Source organism: Heterocephalus glaber, unplaced genomic scaffold (genome assembly GCF_053883595.1).
Source record: "Heterocephalus glaber isolate CG9 unplaced genomic scaffold, H.glaber_assembly_v1.0 deba00001429, whole genome shotgun sequence".
Taxonomy (NCBI): Eukaryota; Metazoa; Chordata; class Mammalia; order Rodentia; family Bathyergidae; genus Heterocephalus; species Heterocephalus glaber.
The window spans coordinates 28,150,723-28,175,967 of NW_028258294.1; the positions used below are offsets into that span (position 1 = coordinate 28,150,723).

Here is a 25,245-nt window from a genome sequence, read left to right on the forward strand (position 1 = left end):
CCTTCTTACTGATGTTATCTAGGTGGGCCTCTGGCTGTTGCTTGTGGGCCTGTGCAGCTCTTTTCTAGGAGGGGCTTTGGCTGGGGCCTGTGGACCCAAGGTGCTGGGGTCTGGGTGGGGCCCTGACTGGGATCTGCAGGCACCTGTGCTCTGGTCCACATGGGCTTCTCCTGGGTCTATGCACACTTATGGATGGAATCTGGGTGGACATTCTCTGTATTCCTGTTTTTGTCTTCCACTTTTGTCTCTTTTTTGGTTTTGAATATTTGATTCTATTTTCTTTCCTTTCTATGCATATTAATTACATTAAAAAAACTTTTTTAGTGGTTTCCCTAAAGTTTGGAAATACAAATTTGTAAATATAAATGTGTAGCATGCAAACCTTCTTTCAAATAGCCTTATACCATTTTGTAGGTTGTATGCTTGCCTTATAAGCTAATGCCTCCCTTCTTGTCATTTATTTACTTATTTTTTTCCCATTAAGTTTATTGGTACATTTTACATATAAAATACAGTTACATTCATCATTGGGATCTTGTACCATTACATGAGTATCTTGGTTCTTATTTTTTTCCCCATTCGCCTGCCCTCCCTTCACCCCCTCCACCTTTCCCTATTTGCAAAGACCTTGTTTCCATTTTTTTCCTTTTCTTATATTTTTTCTTTTCCCTTTTTTCCTTTCCCCTACCCCTCCCACTTCCCCTGCTCCTTTAGACCTTTCTTCCTATTACACAATATCAATCATACATTTTAAAATTACTATATCAATATCTAGGAAACATTACCACAGATTTTACAGAATTTAAAAGGATATAGAATGCATATTACAAAAATCTGTTTTGAAATAAATTTGACAACTTCTAAGAAGTACCTTGGAAGACAAATTAATGAAACTAACTCTGGAGGAAATATAAAATTTGAATAGCACCTATTAAAGAAAGTATATTCCTAGCTTGAAAAACTATCTATATGACAACAGCAGGCTCATATACATTTTAATTGATAAATTATATCAAACAATTAAAGCAGAAAAAAGAAGGAACACTTCTCCCCTCATTTTAAGGAACTCAACATTGTGCTAATCCTAAAACTGGATAAAGATAATAGAAGAAAAAAGTATGAACATAGAAATTTGTTTAACAAAAGAAACTGTTAGAAGTCAGATCTGGCCGTATGTAGAAAGTGGTTTTATTATAGGGATGGCAGTGTTGGTTCAGCATTGGAAGATCCACCCCCATAAGTCATCATTTTAACAGAGGAAAGGAAAAAGCCATATGATGCTGCCACTAGTTGGAGAAAAAGTATTGGACTAAATTCTACAGCTGTTCATGGTAACAGCTATCAGGAGACTAGAAGTAGAACAGAACCTTCTCAACAGATTAAAGACATGTATTCCATACTTCCAGCGAGAATGCCTTATATGAATGGAGAAGATACAATGCTTTCTCCTTAAGGTGGGGAACAAGGGCAGGTATGCTTACTCTTTATTGGTCTGTGAAACTTTGAAATCTAGGCCCCACCAAAAGAGTCTGGCAATAAAATGACACAATTAGGATAGGATTGGCAAGGTAGAAGCAAAATCTTTATATGTAGATGAAGTGGTCATCTACAGAGAAAATACTAAGAAATCTCTAGGAGCCCCTAGAACTTGTATTTGAATTTATCAGGATTAGAAAACACAAGGTATATATAAAAATTCAGGTCTATGTATACTTGCTATAAAGGAAGAATTGGATATTGAAATTTAAAAGTTATGTAGGAGTACAAAGGAGCTAGAAAAGTTAAAAAACAAAAAACAACAAACATAAAACAGTGTTGGAAGACGTTTAGTACCTAATTTTAAGACTTCTTCTAAAGCTACAGTAATCAAGGCAGTGTTGGTGTAAGGGAAGACCTATAGATCATTGGACTAAAACAGAGAATCTAGAAATAGAACCACGCATATATGGTCCACTGAGTTTTGAAAGATTATTTAACATGAACATTTTATAGAATATAAACTCAATTCAAGAGCCAAGGAAGAGATAGTGTTTTCAGCAAATGGCACTAGAACACCTGGTATCTGCATATAAAAATTAACCTCAACTCTTTATTTCCATAAGTGAAAATAGCTTGGAGGGATCTATGAACCTAAACATGAAAGCCTAAAAGTATAAAACTTTAAGAAGAAATTATAAGGGAAAATATTTAGGAATTTAGGGTAGGCAAGAACTACCTAGGATACAAAAAACATGATGTATAAAATAAAAAAATTGATAAATGAGATTCCATCAAAATTTAGAATTTTAAATGACATCATTAAAATGAAAAGTAGTCCTTAAACAGACCATATTTACAATGCATATAACCTATGACCAGAATATATGAAGAATTCTTAGAGCTCATTAATAGACAACCCAATTAAAAAGTAGACATAAGAAGATGATAAATAGCCAGTATAGCACAAGGAAAGGTGTACAACTCTAGAATCAGAAAAATACTAATCAGTACAATAATAAGATTGAATTATACACTCATTAGGGAGATGAAGTTAAAAGTTTAAAAAGCCTTGTCATGACTTTTTCTTTTTGTTGGATTCTCCCCCTTTGCGTTTAACTTGTCACTCCCGATGGATTCATTCTGCTGGGTTTCCTGGGCTTGTGATACTCATTGTCTTTTCCTAGGGTATTGTCTAAAATTTTTTGGAGTGCTGGTTTGGTATTCATGAAGTTCCTGAGGTGCTCTTTCTCATGAAAGTATCTTATTTCTCCATCAATTTTGAAAGATAGTTTTGCAGGGTACGTCAATCTGGGTTGGAGGCTGTTTTCCTTTAGGGCTTGATATATGTCACTCCAAGCTCTTCTTGCCTTGAGGGTTTGCATTGAGAAGTCTGCTGTGATTCTGATGGGCTTTCCTTTGTATGTGATTTGTTTCTTTTCTCTCACTGCTTGTAGACATTTGTTCTTCTGTTGGATTTCTGAAATCCTAACTATTATATGCCTATGTGTAGATTTTTTTGATCAAGGCTATTTGGAGTCCTATATGCCTCACTTATCTGTATGTCAAGTTCTTTTCCCATGCTTGGGAAGTTTTCTGCCATCACTTCTGTGAACAGTTTTTTTTATATCATCTGCACTCTCTCCTCTTTCTTCATTGACTCCAATCAATCTTATGTTATTCTTGTTTGCATTGTCTAGCAGCTGCTGGATTGATTTCTCATGTTCCCTTACAATTTTAAAGCAATTTTTCTTTTCTTGGTCACTAATTGCAATCTTATCTTGTATATCTGAAATTCTATCCTTACATTGTTTCATTCTGCTGTGCAGACTTTCGATGGAGTTTTTAATCTCCTGGAAATCTGTTTGCTTCTGTTTTATGGATTCCATTTGTTTCCTATGTTGGGATTCCATCATGTTCCTTAGGTTCTCTATTTTTTTAAATCTGTGTCCTCTCTACATTTATTAATCATGTCTTGCACCATGAGCACAATCTTTGCTGTTATCTGAGAAATTATTTCTGATTTCATTTTTCTCAGATCCTCTTTTGTTGCCAGTTCAGAGAGTCCAGGTGGTTGAGTATGAGATTGTTCCATCTCGTTTCCCTTTGGGGTTGCTGTAGGTGATCCAGAAGTCTGTTTTAGGCTTGTTTATGTGTCTTCTTATTTCCACGGTGTGTGTGTGTGTGTGTGTGTGTGGTGTGTGTGCTTCTGGCGTCTGCGCGGTCCGCTTCTCTGCCCTAGGAGCGTGGGATGGTGGTGGGGCAGCTTCCTTCTGGATGCTGGAACTGGCTCAGCTTCATTTATTTACTTATGTGTAAGAATATTTAATCATATATAGTGCTATGATTATAAGACTCACCCATGAGATTAATGATAAGAAAAATACTTTTATTTTACCATTACTTATTAATTTTTGATATTCTTTCTTTATGGAGATCTGAGTTTCAAACCTAAGTTATTTTTCTTCTGTCTAAAGACCTTTTTAACATTCCTTGCAAGAAGCTGTACTGGTAACAAAGTTTTTCTATTTATGTTCTCCAAGAATATGTTTTTCTTCTTTTCATTTAAAGAATAATTTTACAGGGCCCAAAATTCAAAGTTACTTTTTTGGGGGGGGTATGGACAATCAAACTTGGGTCCTTCTGCTTGTGAGGCAGGCGGCGGAACCACTGAGCTAAATCCCCAGCCCCAAAGTTCTTTTTTTTTTCTTTACCTGAATGGAATCTTAGCCACACTGGGCATCTTAAAGTTACTTCCGTTTCCAAACTTCTCCTGAGAGGTCTCCTATAATTGTGATGTGTTGGTCAGCTTGCTATCATTGTGAAAAAATACCTGAGACAATCAATATATAAGGAAGAAAGATTAATTTTGGTTCACAGATTCACTTCTTTGAGTTCGGGATCACTTGGCCTTGTTGTGTCACAAGGAGTCTGGGAGAAGGTGCCTTCTAGATTTTTATCTACAATATAAAGGATAAATAAATGTTGAAGTGCAAGTGCAAAATTAAAAAAAAAATTACAGTGAAATTTTGAGACCTCTTGAGATTACATGTGTCAGTACTTTGAAGATTCCAAACATTCTGAATGTTAAGGGAGGCAACTTTTTTTTTTAGTTTTAAAATTAGCTTTTAAAATAGTTTTTATTTTTTTTAAAGTTAGTATGTGCATTACAGGAAACAAAAACACAAGAAGCAAAGAACAAAGTCATTTGCAATCATAAGCAGCTTAGTTGGATGTGTTCTTCTAGGTCCTATGTGTACATATTCAACATGCCATTTTGTGTGACTGAGTTTGCACAGTGTGTGCCATGCTTTTCTACACATCATGAATATTCATCAATTCAAAATCCCGAAGCTACAAGAGTATTTTTGATAACTAAGAACACACTACACCAGCTCAATCTGTTAGAATAAATAATCCAAGGCAGGCAACTTTTGATTTGGAGGTCTCATCACTCTGCTCCCATTTTCTTCATGGGTATTTTATGGCCTAGAAATTGTTTATAAATTCCTTTTATTTAATAGCTCAGATTAGGATGAGGCAGTAAATCATGTTTTAAAATGCTGCTTCCCCTTCGTGTCATATTTGATCAGGAATATTTATTATTACAAAATGACCTGGTAAGGAATTATACTGGTATCCATGCCGAAGGAGACATTTATTTTTGTGAGGGGAATGGCCCCGCCCTTTCCAGTTTCATTGTTGTTGAATTGGCTGTGAAATGTTTCACGAGGAAGTATCTCCCTCTAGTGGCTACTAGAGTGTATTTCAAGATGCCTTTCTCCCCACTAACCTTTACCTCCACCAAGATTTCTTCCCAGCTCAAGGAGGTCTATTGTGATTTGGCTGAAAGAATTGTGTAATTGCAAAACTTCAGCCTGGCCCTCTAACTAAAATGAACAGTTCTTCAGTGTAACTGATGTGAGAGAGAGAGAGAGCGCGCGCGCGCGCGCGCGCGAGAGAGAGCTAGAGAGTGCTGTTTTTATTTACATGTTTCTCATAGTTTTCCTAAGCCAAAACTCACAAATGCTGTAGTTTTATGTATGTTAATTGGTATACAGTATTTCCCAGAAACTCTAGAAGGGTCATTTTCCTTTCAGATGGCTTCCTTATCTGTTTCCTCCTTTTGTGATTTTATCTGCCCATCTCTCCTTGCTTGGATTGAGTCCATTTGGTTGCAGTAAACAGTCTCCCTCACAACCACTCAAGTGAAGTTGGGGAGGGAGTTGAAAGGTCAGTGGAGCAATGAGGGAGGGAGACTGTCCCCAGAGCCTGCATTTTGGATCTAAGGTCACCACAGCAGGAGCCCTGGATCACAGCTCTATTTCTCCCTCAGTATGGTGACCTGGCTTTGCTTGGCAGGTTTCCTAGTCCGCTGTGGCTGACAGCTCCTTTGCTTTGTATCCTGCTTTTGCTTTTGTTCTCTGCCTCATTGAGTCTGCTTATTTTATAATGTTGGTTTACTCCCAGCCCGCGGTGATCCTTCCAACCTTTCTTCATGCTCTGCACCTCAAAAGCATTTCAGTTTTGGCTCTCACTACCAACTGACTTATTTTCTTGGCATTTCATAGAAATCTCATTGATAGTTTGCCCCTTCCTCTTTGGTGCTGATCCACAACAAGCCTGTGGCCAGCCATAAGTTGGCTGTTAAGGCGTCTGCTTCCTGTTGTAGTAGCTTGGGAGGGTATGATAAAGAGTTGCCTGGTGATGCCTCTGGCAGAGGCTGAGGGCAGGCATTTTTCTTTAGGAGGGGGTATGGGTGTGGCATGCCATAAGGCTACTCTGTCAGGAAGTTCATGTAGAGCAGCTGTGACTTGGAGCCTTGTCTGGGAGCTGGATGACAATTTTGCAGTGGAGGGGGCTGGGAGCACCCACAGAGTAGAAGCTTCAGGACCTCTCATGGTGGGGTCCATCTTCTCAGTTTGTCCTGCTGTGTTTTCCATTTTCTTTTTTTTTTTTTAATTAAATTCTTTTATTGGTACATTTTAGGTATACAACACAATTACATTTCTCATTGGGAATTGTACCTTTATATAATGCATCTTGGTTCTTATTTTTTCCCCATTCCTAGCCCTCCCTTCACACCCTCCACCCTTCCCTATTTACAAAGGCTTTATTTCCATTTTTTCCATTTCTCATCATTTTTCCTTTCCCTTCTTTCCTTTCCCCTGCCCCTCCCACTACCCCTACCCCTTTGGACCTTTTCTTCCTATTTTACATTATCGATTATTCATTCTAATCATTGGTACATTTTAGGTATACAATATAATGACATTCATCATTGGAAATTTGCACCTTTACATAGTCTCTCTTGGTTCTTATTTTTCACCCTTGCCCAACCCTCCCTTCAACCCCTCCAGTCCTCCCTATTTACAAAGATTTTGTTCCTATTTTTCCATTTTCTCATATTAATCCCATTCCCTTCTATCCTTTCCCCTAGCCCTCCCACTTCCTTCCCCTTTGCCCCTTTTCTTCCTATTTCACATTACCTATTATACATTTAGTCTTTATTTACACTTTCAGTTTCTCACACCAGAGAAACTATTTGGAATTTATTCATGTGTGTCCTATTTATTTCATTTAAGAGTATCGCCTCAATGTGCATCCACTTAGCTATAAATGTCTCTAATTTCTCATTTTTTATGGCTGAGTAGTACTCCATTTTATAAAAAAACCACATTTTCTTTATCCAGTCTCCAGTTGATGGGCATTTGGGCTGTTTCCAAGTTTTAGCTATTACAAACTGTGCTGCTATGAATATGGGCACACATATATCACTGTGGTATGATTCTTTTAATTCTTTGGGGAAGATCCCCAGCAGTGGAATAGTGGGGTCAAATGGGACTTCCAGTCCTAGTTCTTTGAGGTATCTCCATACTGATTTCCACAGTGGTTGCATCAGTCTACACTCCCACCAGCAGTGGAGCAGGGTTCCTCTTTCCCCACAGCCCCACCAGCATTTGTTATTGGTTGATTTCATGATAGCAGCCATACTTTCTGGAGTGAAATGGAATCTCAGCGTTGTTTTCATTTGCATCTCTCGAATGACCAGTGAAGTTGAACATTTTTTCATGTATTTATTTGCTATTTCTACTTCTTTATCTGAGAAATGTCTGTTCATTTCAGATGCCCACTTTTGGATTGGGTCTTTAAATTTGGGAGGTCTGATCTTTTTAAGTTCTTTATAGATTTGAGATAGTAGACCTTTGTCTGAGGAACAGCAGGTGAAGATTTTTTCCCACATTGTGGGTTGTCTCTTTACACTGCTGGTGGTTTCTCTTGCTGTGCAGAAGCCTTTTAATAAGAAGAGATCCTACTTGTTGATTGTTTGTGCTAGTTCAAAAGCAACTGAGGTTTTGTTCATAAAAATCTTTTCCTATACCAATGTCTTCAAGGGTTCTACCTAACCTCTGTTCCAACTGGTTCAGAGTTTCTATTTTAATATTTAGATCTTTAATCCATTTTGATTTTAGTTTAGTGCATGGTGAGAGATACAGGTCTAGTTTTAATCTTTGACAAGTTGAAGCCCAATTTTTCCAGCACCATTTCTTAAAGAGGCTATCTTTCCTCCAGTGAGGGTGTTTGGCTCCTTTGTCGAAGATGAGATGGCTGAGTGTGTCTGGTGTTGTTTCTGCATCTTCTAATCTGTTCCACTGGTCCTCAGGTCTGCTTCTTTGCTAGTACCATGCTGTTTATATCACAGTAGCTTTGTAGTATAGTTGCAGGTTGGGGATTGTGATACCCCCTGCCATGTCTCTGTTACCTAGAATTGCTTTTGCTATTCTGGGTCTCTTCTTGTTCCAAATGAATTTTTGGATTGTTTTCTCGAGGTCTATGAAGTATGCTGCTGGGATCTCAATTGGAATTGCATTAAATCTATATAGCAGTTTTGGAAGTATGGCCATTTTCATTCTATTAATCCTTCCTACCCAGGAGCAGGGGATGTCTGTCCATTTTCTAATATCATCTTCAATCTCTCTTTTCAGAGTGCCATAGTTTCCAGAGAAGAGGTCTTTGATTTCTTTCATTAGGATGATTCCTAGGTATTTCAGTTTTTTGGATTCTATTGTGAAAGGAATTATTTGCCCTATTTCTCTCTCAGTGAGTCTGTCATTGGTGTAGAGGAAAGCTCTTGATTTTGTGTGTTGACCTTGTAACCAGCTACTTGACTGAATTTGGTTATTAAGTCTAGAAGACTTGTGGTGGAGTTCTTGAGATCTTCTATATAGAGTACCATGTCATCTGCAAATAATGACAATTTGACTTCTTCATTACCTATCTTTATTCCTTTTAATTCTTTCTCTTGTCTAATTGCTGTGGCTAATGTTTCCAGAACTATATTGAACAAGAGTGGTGATAGTGGGCATCCTTGTCTTGTTCCTGATTTTAGTGTGAAGGATTTCAGTTTGTGACCATTTAGTATGATATTGGCTGTTGGTTTTTCATAGATGGCTTCTATCAGTTTGAGGTAGAGACCATCTATTCCAATTTTTTGTAGGGTTTTTATCATAAATGCATGTTGGATTTTGTCAAATGCTTTTTCTGCATCTATGCAGATAATCATATGGTTTTTGTCCTTGGCTCTATTGATATAGTGTATTATATCGATTGATATTCATGTATTGAACCATCCCTGCATCCCTGGGATGAATCCTACTTGATCAGGGTGTATGATCTTCTTGATGATCTTCTGCATTCTATTTGCCAGTATCTTATTAAGGATTTTTGCATCTATGTTCATTAGTGACATTGGCCTATAGTTTTCTTTTTCAGTTTGGTCTTTCTCTGCTTTGGGGATCAAGGTGATGCTTGCTTCCAGGAATGAATTTGGGAGTATTGCTTCCCTTTCAATTTCATTGAAGAGTTTATACAGTAGTGGCAGCAGTTCCTCTCTAAATGTCTTGTAGATTTCAGCAGTGAATCCATCAGGGCCTGGGCTTTTCTTAGTTGATAAGTTTTTAATTACATTTTTAATTTTATTGGTTGATATTGGGTTGTTCAGAATTTTTAGGTCTTCTTCCTTCAACTTTGGTAATTCATATGTATCTAGGAATCTGTCCATTTCTTCTGTGTTTTCCATCTTTGTGGCATATAGGTTCTGAAAGTAGGTATTGATGATCCTGTGGATTTCTGCTGGGTCTGTTGTCATTTCACCCTTTTCATTCCTAATTGCATGGATTTGGGCCTTTTCTTTCCTTTTTCTGACAAGGTTGGCTAAAGGTTTGTCAATTTTGTTGATTCTTTTGAAGAACCAACTCTTGGCTTCATTGATTTTTTGTATCATTCTCTTAGTCTCCATTGCATTGATTTCTGCTCTGATCTTTCTAATTTCCTCCCTTGTATGAGCTTTGGGATTGTTCTGCTCTTCTTTTTCTAGAAGCTTGAGGTTCAGCATAAGGTTGTTTACTTGGGTTCGTTCTGTTTTCCTAATATGCATATTCACTGCTATGAATTTCCCTCGTAAGACTGCTTTCATTGTGTCCCATAGATTCCAGTATGTTGTACTGACATTGTCATTTAATTGAAGGAACTGTCTGATTTCTTCTTTAATTTCCTCTGTGACCCATTGGTTATTCAGAAGTGTGTTGTTCAATTTCCACGTGTTTATGAAATTTTTTGAGTTTCTTTTGCTATGGATCTCCACTTTCATCGCACTATGGTCTGATAATGTACAGGGGGTAACTTCAATTCCTTTGCACTTACTTAAGCATGTTCTATGTGTGAGCATGTGGTCTATTTTTGAGAATGATCCATGTGCAGCTGAGAATGTGTATTCTGATTTTGTGGGGTGGAAGACTCTGTAAACATCTGTTAAGTTCATTTGTTCAAGAGTTCGATTGAGTTCTAGTATTTCATTACTTATTTTTAGTCTAGTTGATCTATCAATTTGTGCCAGTGGGGTGTTGAGGTCCCCCACTACAATTGTATTAGTGCATATATGACTTTTCATGTCCGTTAGTATTTGTTTTATATAGTTGGGTGCACTAGTGTTTGGTGCATAGATATTTATGATTGTCATCTCTTCCTCTTGGATTCTTCCCTTTACAAGGATGTAGTGTCCTTCTTCATCTCTCTTAATCAGTGTTGGTTTGAAATCTACTTGATCTGCAAAGAGGATAGCTACTCCTGCTTTTTTTCAGGTTCCTGTCATATGGAGTATTGTTTTCCACCCTTTAACTTTCAGTCTATGAGTTTCCTTTTGAATCAAGTGTGTTTCTTGTATGCACATATTGCTGGATTTTTCTTCCTGACCCATTCTGCCAGTCTATTTCTTTTGATTGGTGAATTGAGACCATTAACGTTGATGGTTATAACTGAAACGTATTGACTTGTCATTGCCATGAGTTTTTCTTTTTGTTGGGTTCTCCCCCTTTACATTTAATTTCTTGTCATGCCAGAAGGGTTCATTCTGCTTTGCTTCCTGGGGTTGTGATCCTCAATGTCTGTTCCTAGGATATTGTGTAAAATTCTTTGGAGTGCTGGTTTGGTATTCACGAAGTTCCTAAGGTGCTCTTTGTCATGAAGGTATCTTATTTCTCCATCCATTTTGAGAGATAGTTTTGCAGGGTACATCAATCTGGGTTGGAGGCTGTTTTCTTTTAGGGCTTGTAATATGTCACTCCAAGGTCTTCTTGCCTTGATGGTTTGTGTTGAGAAGTCTGCTGTGATTCTGATGGGCTTTCCTTTGTATGTGATTTGTTTCTTTTCTCTCAATGCGTGTAGAATTTTGTTCTTCTGTTGGATTTCTGGAATCCAAACAATTATATGCCTATGTGTAGATTTTTTTTGATCAAGGCTAGCTGGAGTCCTATATGGCTCACTTATCTGTATGTCAGGCTCTTTTCCCCTGCTTGGGAAGTTTTCTGCCATTATTTCTGTGAAGAGATTTTTTATTTCATCTCCACTCCCTCCTCTTTCTTCATTGAGCCCAATCAGTCTTATGTTATTCTTCTTTGCATCATCTAGCAGCTGCTGGATTGATTTCTCATGTTCTCTTAGCATTTTGAAGCAATTTTTCTTTTCCTGGTCACTAATTGCAATCTTATCTTGTATATCTGAAATTCTGTCCTCACATTGGCTCATTCTGCTGTGTAGACTTTCAATTGAGTTTTTCATGTCCTGGAAATCTATTTGCATCTGTTTTATGGATTCCATTTGTTTCTTATGTTGGGATTCCATCATGTTCCTGAGCTCCTCTCTAGATTTATTAATCATGTCTTGCACTAGGGGCACAATTTCTCCTGTTATCTGAGAAATTATTTCTGATTTCATTTTTTCCAGATCCCCTTTTGTTGCCAGTTCAGTGGGTTCAGGTGGTTGAGTATCAGAGTGTTCCATCTCATTTCCCTTTGGGGTTGCTGTAGGTGATCTGGAAGTCTGGTTTTGAGACTTATTTACATGTTTTCTCATGTCAACTGGTGTGGTGGTGGGGTGCTGTTGGCACCCACTCGGCTCACCTCCTCTGAGCTGGGAGAGGTGGGACAGGGTCTGGGAGCAGTGGTAGGGATGGTGACCCAAAAGCCCTTTCCTGTGGGCTGGGAGCAGCGGGAGGGATGGTGGCTGGGAAGCCCCTTCCTCTGGACCAGGAGCAGTGGGATGATGGCTCAGAAGCCCCTACCTCTGGGCTGGGAGCAGTGGGAGGGATGGTGGCCTGGAAGCCCCTTCCTCTGGGCCAGGAGCAGCGGGACAGAAGGTGGCCCAAAAGCCCTTTCCTCTGGGCTGGGAGCAGCGGGAGGGATGGTGACCAGGAAGCCCCTTCCTCTGGACCAGCAGCAGTGGGAGGGCGGCTTGGAAGCCCCTGCCTCTGGGCCGGGAGCAGTGGGACTCAGTACCTTGGTCTGGTGGTTTGGTGTCCTCTGCATCTTTGTAGGGTGGAACCAGGTGGCTGCCTGTCTGCAGTGGGGTGATTTGGTGTGTTCCGTGCCCCTTGGGACCTCGCTAGGACGTGGGCAGACCTGCCTGTCTGCATTGGGGTGATTCGGCATCTTCCATGTGACTTGGCTGTGTTTTCCATTTTCATTGTGTGGTCAGTGTTGAGGAGGAGCACAAAGAATGGCTTGGATATTGCTGAGAGGGGACATCCTTAGGGCTTAGTCTGTGGGGAGCTTTATGTGGGACAGTGCCCCATTGGGGCACAGGTGATAGGGAATGAGGAAGGCATCCTGGTGCTGGTTGATAGACCAGATTTGTTTGAAAAAAAAAACCCACCACTTCCTCTAGATACTCCATTGACATCTTCTAGGAGATTGTTGTAGGAAGCAGACAAGCCTATGATGACCATGAAGGGAAAGGAACCCTCATGAGTTGTGTAGTGTAACACTTTTGCAGCTGTGGGTGGCTGCCTTGCTGGGCCATGTTGAGGAATGTGTCCATCTCAGTCTGCCTTGCATCTCTTGGTGTCCTGGGAGGATCTCACATGGCTACTGGGTATGTGTCCCTCCCATACAAGGGACACAAATGCATATGGTTGAGGATATAGAAAACTTTAGGGGAGAATGGGAGAAAGTGAACGCTTACTAAACACTTTCTAGGTGCTATTCTGTTTTACATACATTGTTCATAGTTTTGCATCAAATCTGTGTTGTAATTATTGTTACTCAAAATTTATATCTAAGAAAATTGGGCTCAGAGGTCTGGCCAGGGATGCTTTTTCTGGCTGCATAGTAGTCAGGGGATGTCATTTCCTATACAAAAAGTGGCCACATTGGTCAGAGGGGAACTGACATGCCACTTTCCCTAGCAATTCAGTGAAGAATTGACAGGGCTGAGCTTCAAACCTACGCTGAATGATTCCAGAGCCTGTGTTCTTTTTGCCATATGAATCTCTTGGAGATGCAGTAAGAGTGAAAAGCAATTTAGTTTGTTTTTACCACCTGTGGAGATTCATGCATTCCGAAATCAAGTGCAAGAAACTTGGAATTGTGTTCAGTAAGACAACAACCTCTTTGAGGGAAAAGCATGTATCTATTAGGGATGATACTTGTTATTGTCCTGGGTGTTAGGTTTAAATAAGACACAAAATCCAGCAAAGGCTACATTTGACTGGATTATGGTCACCACACTATGGCATGATGAAGTCAATCTGAAACTAGATTTAGTTACCAAGTTAGAGCTTCTCTACCCACAGAAATTTGATTTGCATTGGTCTGGCCTAGGACTCAGCCTCTCAAATTTTAGAAGGTTCCTGGGCAATTCTGATGTACAGCTAGGGTTAAGAACCGGTGACCTAGCCCACCTCCTCATGATGAAAAAGGAGGGGAAAGGTGCTTTGAGAGGTTAAGTGTCTTGTTCAAGATTCCCCAGCTGATTAGTGTTGCTGCTGGTGGCAGGCTGCTCCTATTGAATCCTCCTTTTATGTCTTGAAGGGGCAGGGAGAAAGATAGGCAAAAGAAGGGGAAACAAGGTAAGCTGTTGGAAGAGGCCATACTTGTCTCTTAGCATAGGCAATTTGGGGAGGCCCTTGGGGTACTTTATTATTCCCTGGGAGTGCTCAGAACCATCACATTATATTAAGTTGATCCTTAGAGGGTATTATTACTGCTGTGAGTTGAAACAAGATGTGACTTCTGCCAAGAAATTGCCTGCTCTCATTGCTCCTTAGGGTACAAGGCAAGTGCATTGTAAGAAAAGCACCCATGAATATGATGGCTTAAAGAACATTGAAAGGATTCCTCTTCCTGTTAACATCTCTTGTGAGAGGTGAGTACATTGAAACCACAAAGCCTCTCAGGAACCCAGCATCAACTCCTAGGGCATTAGAAGTGCTGCCTACAGCTGGGGTGCAGGCACTTCTAGGTTCCTGGAAGAATACACAGGGGCATATGGAAGAATTTTAAGGAACATATCTCACTTTTGCTCATTTTTTTTCTTTGGTACTGGGGATCGAACTCAAGACTTTGTGCTTTCGAGGTAGGCGGTGAAAACTTTTGCTCATTTTTTGAATGGCAAGAACTTAGTTCCATGAAAGCAAGAGATGTTGGGAAATTCAGTCTCTCTCTGGACAGATACTGCCCAGCTACAGTTCTGTTCCTACACAAGAGAGAGAAGGTAGACTTTGGTGACTCATTGTCTCCACTGTAGCCCTTTACTGTGACCCTCAAAAGCCCTCCCTGGAGCATTTTTTCTAAGGGTCCCATCTTCTTCATGGGCTCTTTCAATCACTCTTCCAATGAAGAGGCATTTTGAGCACCTCTTATGTGTCAGATGAACGTGACTTGGCCAGAGATTTCAGGCCAGGGAACATTCTCCAGAGACAGCAATGTCTGCATTGAGTTGTGGGGTGTTGGTGTTACAGAGAAGGTATTCTAGATAGAAGGAATAGCTTGTGCAAGGATTGGAGGTGCTGGGATGAGGGAAGGGTGATTGTGGCAAGGTAGCAGCAGGTGGCTAGAGAGGATGGTGGGCAGAGCCATACCATGCAGTGTCTTATGATGCTGGAACTTTCACTAGGTAATTCTGAGATGAGAATACATTGCTATCTCCATGTGGAGGGGAATCTTGGGATTGGGCCTCAAAATCTTAACCTGATAAATGGAACTAAAAAGATCCTGGACTGAGCTGAGCTTTTTAGCTGGTCTGAGCTGAGGTTTGATTTTTTTCACCCACAAGGTTAAGGGTAGAATTAGCAGACTTTGGAAAGTGTACAGTTTCATGATATTGGGGATGGTCTTGCTCAATCCCACATGGACTATACGGTGGGTGGGAGTAGTGTCCTGAGGAAGGAAATGGGGCTGGATGGGATATTCTGGAAATATATTGGTTTCAGAGACAGGCCTTACATGGGCCCTAGACTCCAGAGGATGGAGGTACCTGGTTGTTTCTAAGAGGGTGGGGGGTGAGGTCAGAGGAAGACTGAGGCCTTAGGTTGCATTGGGACCTACACAGGTCCCTTTTGTCACCTGTGATCCTCCAGGAATTTCATGGTTAAAGCAGCAGTCTGGTTTCAGGTGTGCTGTGTGGACCCAATAGTAAGGACTAAAAAGTAGGGATGGTAGTAGGGCCTTCCTTAGGGGCCAGTGGTTGTGGGTGGCTTGCCTTACAGAGCAGTGGGTTCCTGGGTGCCATTGTAGTGGCCTGTGATGGAGAGATCAGAGTGGAAGGACTTCTCCTTCAGGGGCTATTCTGAATCCCTTGAGGCAGCCATGACACCTCTTAGAGATGACTGCAGGACAAGGTAGCAGCTGAGTTATTGGGGGTTAGGACCTAAGACTTAGGTGACCATTAGATTAGGAGTTGAAAGTAAATGTGGTCTGGCTTTGTAGTCACTGGTGATGAGATCTAGAACATTCTGTTTATCTTTCAGAATCCCCTCTCTCAAGGGACCCCTTATACTGGCCCCTATGACGTTTGTTGATTATGAAAACTCATTCTTTCAGAAAATTCATTAAGGCCTCAACTTCTGCCTCTCTGTGCTGGTCTCTGTCTCTTCCTCCTGTGCCCACCCCACCCCCTTCAGCATTCTCTGCTCTCACCTGTCAGTAGACGCTTAGGTACCTTGTGTTCCTTCGATGTCTGTTCTCTCTCGCCTCTCCATCTCTCTGCAGGTGGCAGTGAGGTCTGTCTGCCATTCTGAGCTGTGTCCTTTCTCTCATCCCTGGCTCTAGGTGGTCTCTTCAGACTCCCACACTGGCTCTGCTCGCTGCCTGTGCTTAAAGGGGCTGCTGTGTGTTTCTGAAATAAAACAGCAGGGCAGAGCCTGATGACTAAAGCCTGATGCCCAGGTCCCCCATTGTGAGGGTTTCTGGAAGGCGAAATAAGGCCATATTCTTTGTTCTCACATGTTGCGTCTTTCTTGCTACCTAGTCTCATGTTAATTGCTTTTCTGGCTGTTTTTCTGGCAAGCTATTTTTGCTGTGTAGAAGGCTGAGGTTACTGCTGTACATGGAGGTGATTTCACCAGCCCAAGAAGAAGCCATCACAGTGACTAGGGGAAGACAGTGCTCCATCCTGGGGTAGATGATAATGAAGTTGAGTCAGGAGCAGTTTGTTCTAAATAGTCAGTGATACAGGCCCAGAGGCTTCAGAAATCACAGTGGCCTCTGGCCCAGTCTTTCCTAGAATGCCATTCTCTTGACCTTTGCGGTTCTTCCAGGCTACCCTTAGTACAGGGACTGTGGGAGGCAGGCTCCAGTGTGCTGGGCTAGATGACCTCTAAGGCCCAGGATCTTGCGTGCGAACAGCACAGAGACTGCAACTATAGAGATCATATCTTCTAAATACCTGTCAGATCATCTGGTCTGATAATTCAGTAATTCATTCAATCCCAATATTTATTCAACTCTGTAGTTAATGTGTCATGCTTGGAGCTAAGGGCTGGAGATACAGCAATAAATAACTCTTAGCTCACAGCCTGGGCAGGAAGACAGACTCACAGAGTTATAATGCAGCATGGAGAGTACCAGGGTTTGATTCTACCTGGGAAATTTTGATAACAGGAGAGGAACCAGGCTCAGCCCCAGGCCATGGCAGGCTTCCTGGTGGAGGAGCCAACACAGTCAAAGAACAAGTAGAGTTAGCTAGGTCAGACAAAGTTCAGTGTAGTGGTGAGGAGGGGAAAGGTGAATTGTTTTCTTGCCTGAACCACCCATTTGAACAGGAATCTGGTAAAACCAAACCAGTTGAAGAGGGAGAAATAATGACAAAGTACATGTCCCTGCCCCTTGATGTTACAGACTAAAATGTAATCTCTTCTCTTTTGTATGATCTCAAGCTCTGTGTCCAGCCACCCAACCTCTGGCTCATGTATCCCCTTTGCAGTTTCTCCCAGGAGACCATGGCAGCCCCAAACTCTCTGGGGATGGCTGGTAATTCCTGTTCCACTGTCTAGAATATGTACAGTGCACATAGTGGGTGCCCACCACATCCTCGATCCAAGTTGTGTGTGTACTAACCCATATCTGTCAGGATGAGCAACAGGAGTGTGGCAGTTAGAGGCAGCCACAACAGTTACACGTGTCATTAATTTTACAGGGGAATAAGGCCAGGTCAGAAGATATGGCTGTGACAGTCTTCCTAGAACCAGCAAGGAACAGAGGACTCAGCAAGGCCAGGCCTCCCCAGGGGATCCTTTGCTGGTGTTTGCTGGAGGTGGGGCCTGGTACCTTAGTGGGTGAATGCCAACCTGGGCCAGTTTCTTTAAGGGCTCTATTTTCTGATTTTGCCTCTGGACTCAGCTTTTCTAGGAAGATAAAAGGAAATATGGAAAAGTGAACATGGTTTAAAAAATTCTTAAAAGATATTATTTTTTTTTTAGGGCATACAACAGGATGTTAATTTGCTTTATGAAAAGTAGCCTTTGGAGTCAGGTAGACCTGAATCTGAATCTTAATTCTCCCAACTCTGCTATGCAGCCTTGAAGGCTTGGCTTCTCTGAATATTGATTTCCTTGTCTGTTAGACAGGATCAGTAACACCTATTTTTAATAGGCTGTGGTGAAGATTACTGGATGACATATGTAAAGCACATTCTTCATGAGGAAGTGGGAGGGCTAGGGGAAAGGATAGAAGGGAATGGGATTAATATGAGAAAATGGAAAAATAGGAACAAAATCTTTGTAAATAGGGAGGAATGGAGGGGTTGAAGGGAGGGTTGGGCAAGGGTGAAAAATAAGAACCAAGAGAGACTATGTAAAGGTGCAAATTTCCAATGATGAATGTCATTATATTGTATAGCTAAAATGTACCAATGATTAGAATGAATAATCGATAATGCAAAATAAGAAGAAAAGGTCCAAAGGGGTAGGGTTAGTGAGAGGGGAAGGGGAAAGAAAAGAAGGGAAAGGAAAAATGATGAGAAATGGAAAAAATGGAAATAAAGTCTTTGTAAATAGGGAAGGGTGGAGGGTGTGAAGGGAGGGCTAGGAATGGCAAAAAAATAAGAACCAAGATGCATTATGTAAAGGTACAATTCCCAATGAGAAATGTAATTGTGTTGTATACCTACAATGTACCAATAAAAGAATTTAATAATAATAAAAAAGCACATTCTTCATGGTTTTTATATCTGAGCTGGTGTAGTGGCTGCATTCATTTATTGAACAACTTATCAATTGCTTTTTCTCTTTTTGAGACAGGATCTCACTTTATAGTTTAGGTTGGCCTCAAACTTGAGGCGATTCTCCTGCCTCAGCCTCCCCAGTGCTGGGACTACAGGTGTGTGCCACCACGCCTGGCTATAGCTATTGATTGCTTATTGCTGAGCATTTTTGTGGATTTTGGGGAGTCGTCTCAGCTCTCATGAAGCCCACATTCTGGTGAGGAGCTAGAAAATAAATTAATACATGAACAGGCTCATTTCTGATCGTGATAACAGATTGGTTTAGGGGCATGCCTGAGAAGGCTTCAGGGAGTGTGGTCGTAGATGAACCCAGATCTGAGGGTTGTTAAGTTAGGCCGAAAAACCTCGGGAAGTGTCTTTCAGGCAGAGAAAGCACAAGGGCAGAGTGTGCTGAGGTGGGAGAGGGCTTGCTGGACTTAAGGGAAGAAAGCATGTCCTTGCAGCAGGAGCAAGGAACACTGGGGAGAGTGGGATGAGCGAGATGGTGAGCAGGGGTGGGGCCATGCTCTCCGCACACCCTGAGGAGGTATTTGGGTCCTGCAGGGATCTGCCCGGATCCATGGGAATGTTAAAGCGTTAAGGCCTGCACTTGACAGCTGTCAGACTCCATACAAACTGCTAATTAGTTCAGGAGGGTTTGCTATAACGACATTACACTGCCCTACATGCTTGTTGGTGACCCATCTTTGTGAAGCTGGGCTTTTAGGGATTGCATTGACAAGAAAGCAAGAATCATGGGAAAATCAATACGGAAAAGGAAACAAGGGTAGCAGTATTTAATATAATTCCAAGGTTTGAGAAATTGTGCTGTGTCCAATAGGCACACACATCCCACTAATAATTGGTTGTGGTTAAGAAGGATATAAAAACATCATTTCCGCACATTTACATGTATCATTTTCTATAGTGACTACTCAGTAGTTAGGGCATAAATATATCTTACAGTGGGCCTAAGCAGGCAATAACAGAACACGCAGGCATTTCTTGTGGCATACAGCAATGACTGGGACACTAGGGACAGTAAAGGAAGTCGAAGCCCTGGGTTGAGTGCTAATGAGTTTGGCGTGAAATCTTCCTCTTTCTGAGCACGGAGCCTATTATTATTTGTCTTTTTGACACTCAGGGCTGCGTTCCTAATCTGCCTGATCATTAAAGATCACCTGGGGGAATTTAGCGCCTTTTCCTGGTCTCTGCTCCCTGCGGATTCCAGTTCAGGGGGTCTGACATTTGAATCACGGTTTGAGAGCTCTGTTCTGCGCCGTATTCCTTCGGGTCACCAGGATGGCAAGGTTTGGACAGAGCCGTCCAGACTTGGGGATCCTGGTTGGTATGCGGTGTTTATCCTGGGCCCAGGCACCCAGGATCCCCAGGCGAGGAAGGGGCGCAGGCACGAGCCCCCAGAACCCCAAGGGAGGTGGGTGCGGAACACACTCATCACCATATCCAACCTGAGTGTGCGGCGTGAGTGCCTTAGAAGGATGACTCTTCTTTCTGTAGGAAGCCTCTGCTCCGAGAGTCCCAGCGGACAGGGGCCTCCCCCGCCCGCGCCGCGCGGAGAACCGCTCTCTCCGACTAGGGCTTTTGGGGCGGGGCGACTGAATGCGGCGCGGAGAAGAGTGGCCTGCAGGTGGCAGCAGCGCCCCGCTAGCAGCTCGGCGCCCCGGGAGGGTGGGCGCGGCCTCCCCGGCGGGCGCTGGGAAGGCAACGCGGATCAGAGGGAAGGAGGCGCGGGGAAGAGCTTGGGGTGCTGGAGGTAGCCAGCTGTTATGCTACTCCGGGGTTGGCTGGCCTGGGAGCAGGGGCCATTGCACGCCTTGGTTTGGTCTGGACAGTACTCGTGATTTGTGGGGTAATGTGACTGAGTGGGGTAATGCCAAGATGAGCCAGGGTCTTTGGTACACAGATGAGGAACAAGTGTCCCAGAAAGATGTGATGCGAAAAATTTTGGGGAGGGAGGATTGGGATTAAAACTCCTTTGTTGATGCCTAAAATCCCACCACTAGAGATGCGTTCTTTTGTCCGAAGTATTGACCTCTACTCAAGGGCCTCGGAAGGAGCGGTACGTTGGAACCTGTATTCCTTAGGGTGGCTCCGTGACTTAACGTGGTCTTCTTGGCAAGGGAGGGGTTAGCCCCAAGTGCTCAGGACACAGAGGAACACCCCCCCCCCCCCCCCCCGTTCTGGGGATTCAACCCAGGGCCTTCACTCTGAGCTATATCCTCAGCCCTTTTTGGAGACACTATCTCACTAAGTCGCCTAGGCAGGAGTTGAATTTGTGCTCTTCCTGCTTCAGCCTTCCAGGGTGCTGGGAGTGTGCAGCATAGCCATAGCTGGCTTGAAGGCCCTTGGTACTTACCAATCAAGCAGCCTGGGAATGTTTTAAAATCTTTGTTTTTGTTGGAGAGAAAGCTCATTGGCCCTGTAGAAGCCTCACATCAAATTTGTATTTCAGGAGCTCTTACAACAACAGTATGTTTAGTTCTGTGCATTGCTTTATTGTCATTATTTTTTAAAAGAGGCAGCCTCTTGCTAATACTTTATTAAATCATAAAATTATTCTCTTAGCTTCTTTTTCTTGTTTTAGGAAAATGATGTCTTAGAGTGCAATGAAATTTTGAGCAAGAAATTCCTGGCCTGGGGATTCCTCTCTTCCATCTGTTTATTGGCTGTGTAATTCTGAAGAACAGTTGTTCTGAACCTTAGTGTCCTCATATGTTAAACTGGAAAAATAGTGCCCACATAGGTGTTGTACTAAATTAAATGGTAGATGAAAAACACTTGCTAAATGTACTGATTTCAGGCCAAAGTGCTTGGTGTGCATTATCATGGACAACTTTCCTATGGTCTGAATTTTTGTGTCTTGTCTTTCTCAGTGACATCAGTGATGCTATTGAGCAAGACCATCATTGGCATTTGTGGATTGTCATAAATGACACTGACATCAGATGTACCTGCCCTTAGGAATAGAGGGCACCCCAGGAATTCCGCTGTCCTATTATATCAGGTTTTAGGAATTGTGTGTTTGTGTGTGTGTGTGTGTGTCTGTGTGTGTGTTTGAGACAGGGTCTTCTTATGTAGTCTAGATTGGCTGTGAACTCACTATGTAGCACATGCTGGACTTAAACTTCTAGTCTTTCTGCCTCAGTCTCCCAAGTCCTGGGATTACAGGTGTGTGTCACCATGCCTGGGTAGGTTTTAGAAATCTTTACCAGAAGGATTGGAAAATACTGGTGAGCCATGAGGCCTAAACATCATTTGAAGATTGCTTCCCTTTAGGGTTATTCTTTTTTTTTCTTTTCTTTTTTTTTTTTCAAACTTTAATGGATTTAAGTATCACCTGAGGATCTGGTAGACATGCAGATTTTGGTTCAGTAGGTTTACAATGCATTCTACAATTCTGCATTTCTTTTTTTTCTTCTTTAAATTCTTTTATTGGTACATTTTAGGTATACAATACATTTACATTGCTCATTGGGAACTTGTTACTTTACATGATGTATCTTGGTTCTTATTTTTTCCCCATTCCCTGCCCTCCCTTCAACCCCTCCATCCCTCCCTATTTACAAAGACTTTGTTTCCATTTTCTCATATTAATTCCATTCCCTTCTTTCTTTTCCCCTACCCCTCCAACTTCCTCTTCCCCTTTGCCCCTTTTTTTCCTATATCACATTATCTATTATACCTTTTAGTTCTTATTTACACTTTCAGTTTCTCACACTAGAGAAATGATTCAGTATTTACACATGTGTGTTCTGTTTATTTCACTTAAGAGTATCGCCTCAAGGTGCATCCATTTACCTATAAATGTCTCTAATTTCTCATTTTTTATGGCTGAGTAGTACTCCATTTTAGAAAAAAAAACATTTTCTTTATCCAGGCCCCAGTTGATGGGCATCTGGGCTGTTTCCAAGTTTTAGCTATCACAAACTGTGCTGCTATGAACATGGGTGCACATATATCACTGTGGTATGATACTTTGAATTCTTTTGGGAAGATACCCAGCAGGGGAATAGCTGGGTCAAATGAGACCTCTAGTCCTAGTTCTTTGCGGTATCTCCATACTGATTTCAATATGGGTTGCACCAGTCTGTACTCCCACCAGCAGTGGAGTAGGGTTCCTCTTTCCCCACAGCCCTGCCAGCATTTCTTATTGGTTTATGTCATAATAGCAGCCATTCTTTTTGGAGTGAGGTGGAATCTCAGTGTTGTTTTCATTTGCATCTCTCCAATGACCAGTGATGTTGAGCATTTTATCATATATTTATTTGCTATTTCTACTTCTTTGCCTGAGAAATGTCTGTTTATTTCAGATGCCCATTTTTGGATTGGGTCTTTAAATTTGGGAGGTCTGATTTTTTAAAGTTCTTTATAGATTCTAGAGAGTAGACCTTTGTCTGAGGAACAGCAGGTGAAGATGTTTTCCCACATTGTGGGTTGTCTCTTCACTCTGTTTGTGGTTTCTCTTGCTGTGCAGAAGCTTTTTAATAAGAAGAGATCCCACTTGTTGATTGTTTGTACTAGTTCATGGACAACTGAAGTTTTGTTTATAAAATCTTTTCCTACACCAATGTCTTCAAGAGTTCTACCTAACCTCTGTTCCAGCCGATTCAGTGTTTCTGTTTTAATATTTAGATCTTTAATCCATTTTGATTATAGTTTAGTGCATGGTGAGAGATATAGGTCTAGTTTTAACCTTTGGCAAGTTGAAACCCAATATTTCCAGCACCATTTCCTAAGGAGGCTATCTTTCCTCCAGTGAGGGTGTTTGGCTCCTTTATTGAAGATGAGATGTCTGTGTCTGGAGTTGTTTCAGCATCTTCTAATCTGTTCCACTGGTCCTCAGGTCTGTTTCATTGCCAGTACCATGCTGTTTTTATCACAGTAGCTTTGTAGTATAGTTTCAAATTGGGGGTTGTGATACTCTCTGCCATGTCTCTGTTACATAGAATTGCTTTTGCTATTCTGGGTCTCTTCTTGTTCCAAATGAAGTTTTGGATTGTTTTCTCAAGGTTCGTGAAGTACACTGCTGGGATTTCAATTGGGATTGCACTGAATCCATATAGCAGTTTTGGGAGTATGGCCATTTTCACTATATTGATCCTTCCTACCCAGGAGCAGGGGATGTCTGTCCATTTTCTGATATCATCTTCAATCTCTCTTTTCAGAGTGCCATAGTTTTCAGAGAAGAGGTCTTTGATTTCTTTTGTTAGGATGATTCCTAGGTATTTCAGTTTTTAGGATGCTATTGTGAAAGGAATTGTTTGCTCTATATCTGTCTCAGTGAGTCTGTTGTTCTTGTAAAGGAAAGCTATTGATTTTTGTGTGTTGACCTTGTATCCAGCTGCTCTACTGAATTTGGTTATTAAGTCTAGAAGAATTTTGGTGGCATTCTTGGGGTCTTCTATATAGAGTATCATGTCATCTGCAAATAATGACAGTTTGACTTCTTCATTTCCTATCTTTATTCCTTTAATTCTATCTCTTGTCTAATTGCCGTGGCTAATGTTTCCAAAACTATATTGAACAAGAGTGGTGATTGTGTACATCCTTGTCTTGTTCCTGATTTTAGTCTGAAGGATTTCAGTTTTAGAAGATTTAGTATGATATTGGCTGTTGGTTTTTCATAGATGGCTTTTATCACATTGAGGTAGAGACCATCTATTCCAATTTTTTGTAGGGTTTTTATCACAAATGTGTGTTGGATTTTGTCAAATGCTTTTTTTGCATCTATGGAGATAATCATAAGGTTTTTATTCTTGACTCTATTGAGTCTATAGTGTATCACATTGATTGATTTGTGTATGTTGAACCATCCCTGCATCCCTGGGATGAATCCCTCTTGATCAGAGTGTAATATCTTCTTGATGATCTTCTGCATTCCATATGCCAGAATCTTACTAAGGATTTTTGCATCTATGATCATTAGTGAGATTGGCCTATAGTTCTCTTTTTTGGTTGGGTCTTTCTCTGCTTTGGGAATCAAGGTGATGCTTGCTTCAAGGAATGAATTCTGGAGTATTGCTTCCCTTTCAATTTCATTGAAGAGTTTAAACAATAGTGGCAGTAGTTCCTCAGTAAATGTCTTGTAGAATTCAGCTGTGAAGCCATAAGGACTGGGGCTTTTCTTAGTTGGTAAGTTTTTAATTACGTTTTCAATTTCATTGATTGATATTAGGTTGTTTAGAATTTTTAGGTCTTCTTCATTCAACTTTGGTAATTCATACATGTCTAGGAATCTGTCCGTTTCTTCTGTGTTGTCCATCTTATTGGTGTATAGGTTCTGGAAGTAGGTATTGATGATCCTCTGTATTTCTGCTGGGTCCATTGTAATTTCACCCTTTTCATTCCTAATTGCATGGATTTGGGCCTTTTCTTTCCTTTTTCTGTTAAGGTTGACTAAGGGTATGTCAATTTTGTTTATTCTTTCAAAGAACAAACTCTTGGCTTCATTGAATTTTTAATCATTCTCTTAGTCTCCATTGCATTGATTTCTGCCCTGATGTTTATAATTTCCTCCCCTGTATGAGCTTTGGATTTGTCCTGCTCTTCTCTTTCCAGAAGCTTGAGATTCAGCATCAGGTTGTTTAACTGAGCTTACTCTGTTTTCCTAATATGCATATTCACTGCTATGAATTTCCCTCATAAGACTGCTTTCCTTGTGTCCCATAGATTCCGATATGTTGTGTTGTCATTGTCCTTTATTTGAAGGAACTG

General features: G+C 41.3%; 1 protein-coding gene across 2 annotated transcripts in view; it reads left to right on the top strand.

The window, feature by feature from the left end:
- LOC110344323 (high mobility group nucleosome-binding domain-containing protein 3-like) overlaps positions 1–25,245 on the top strand; it is a 638,706-nt gene that overhangs the window by 48,463 nt on the left and 564,998 nt on the right. For both annotated transcript variants that reach the window (XM_087212223.1, XM_087212224.1), the window contains one exon: positions 14,078–14,175. The gene's annotated coding sequence lies outside the window, so the exon portion shown is untranslated. The remainder of the gene's footprint in view (positions 1–14,077; positions 14,176–25,245) is intronic.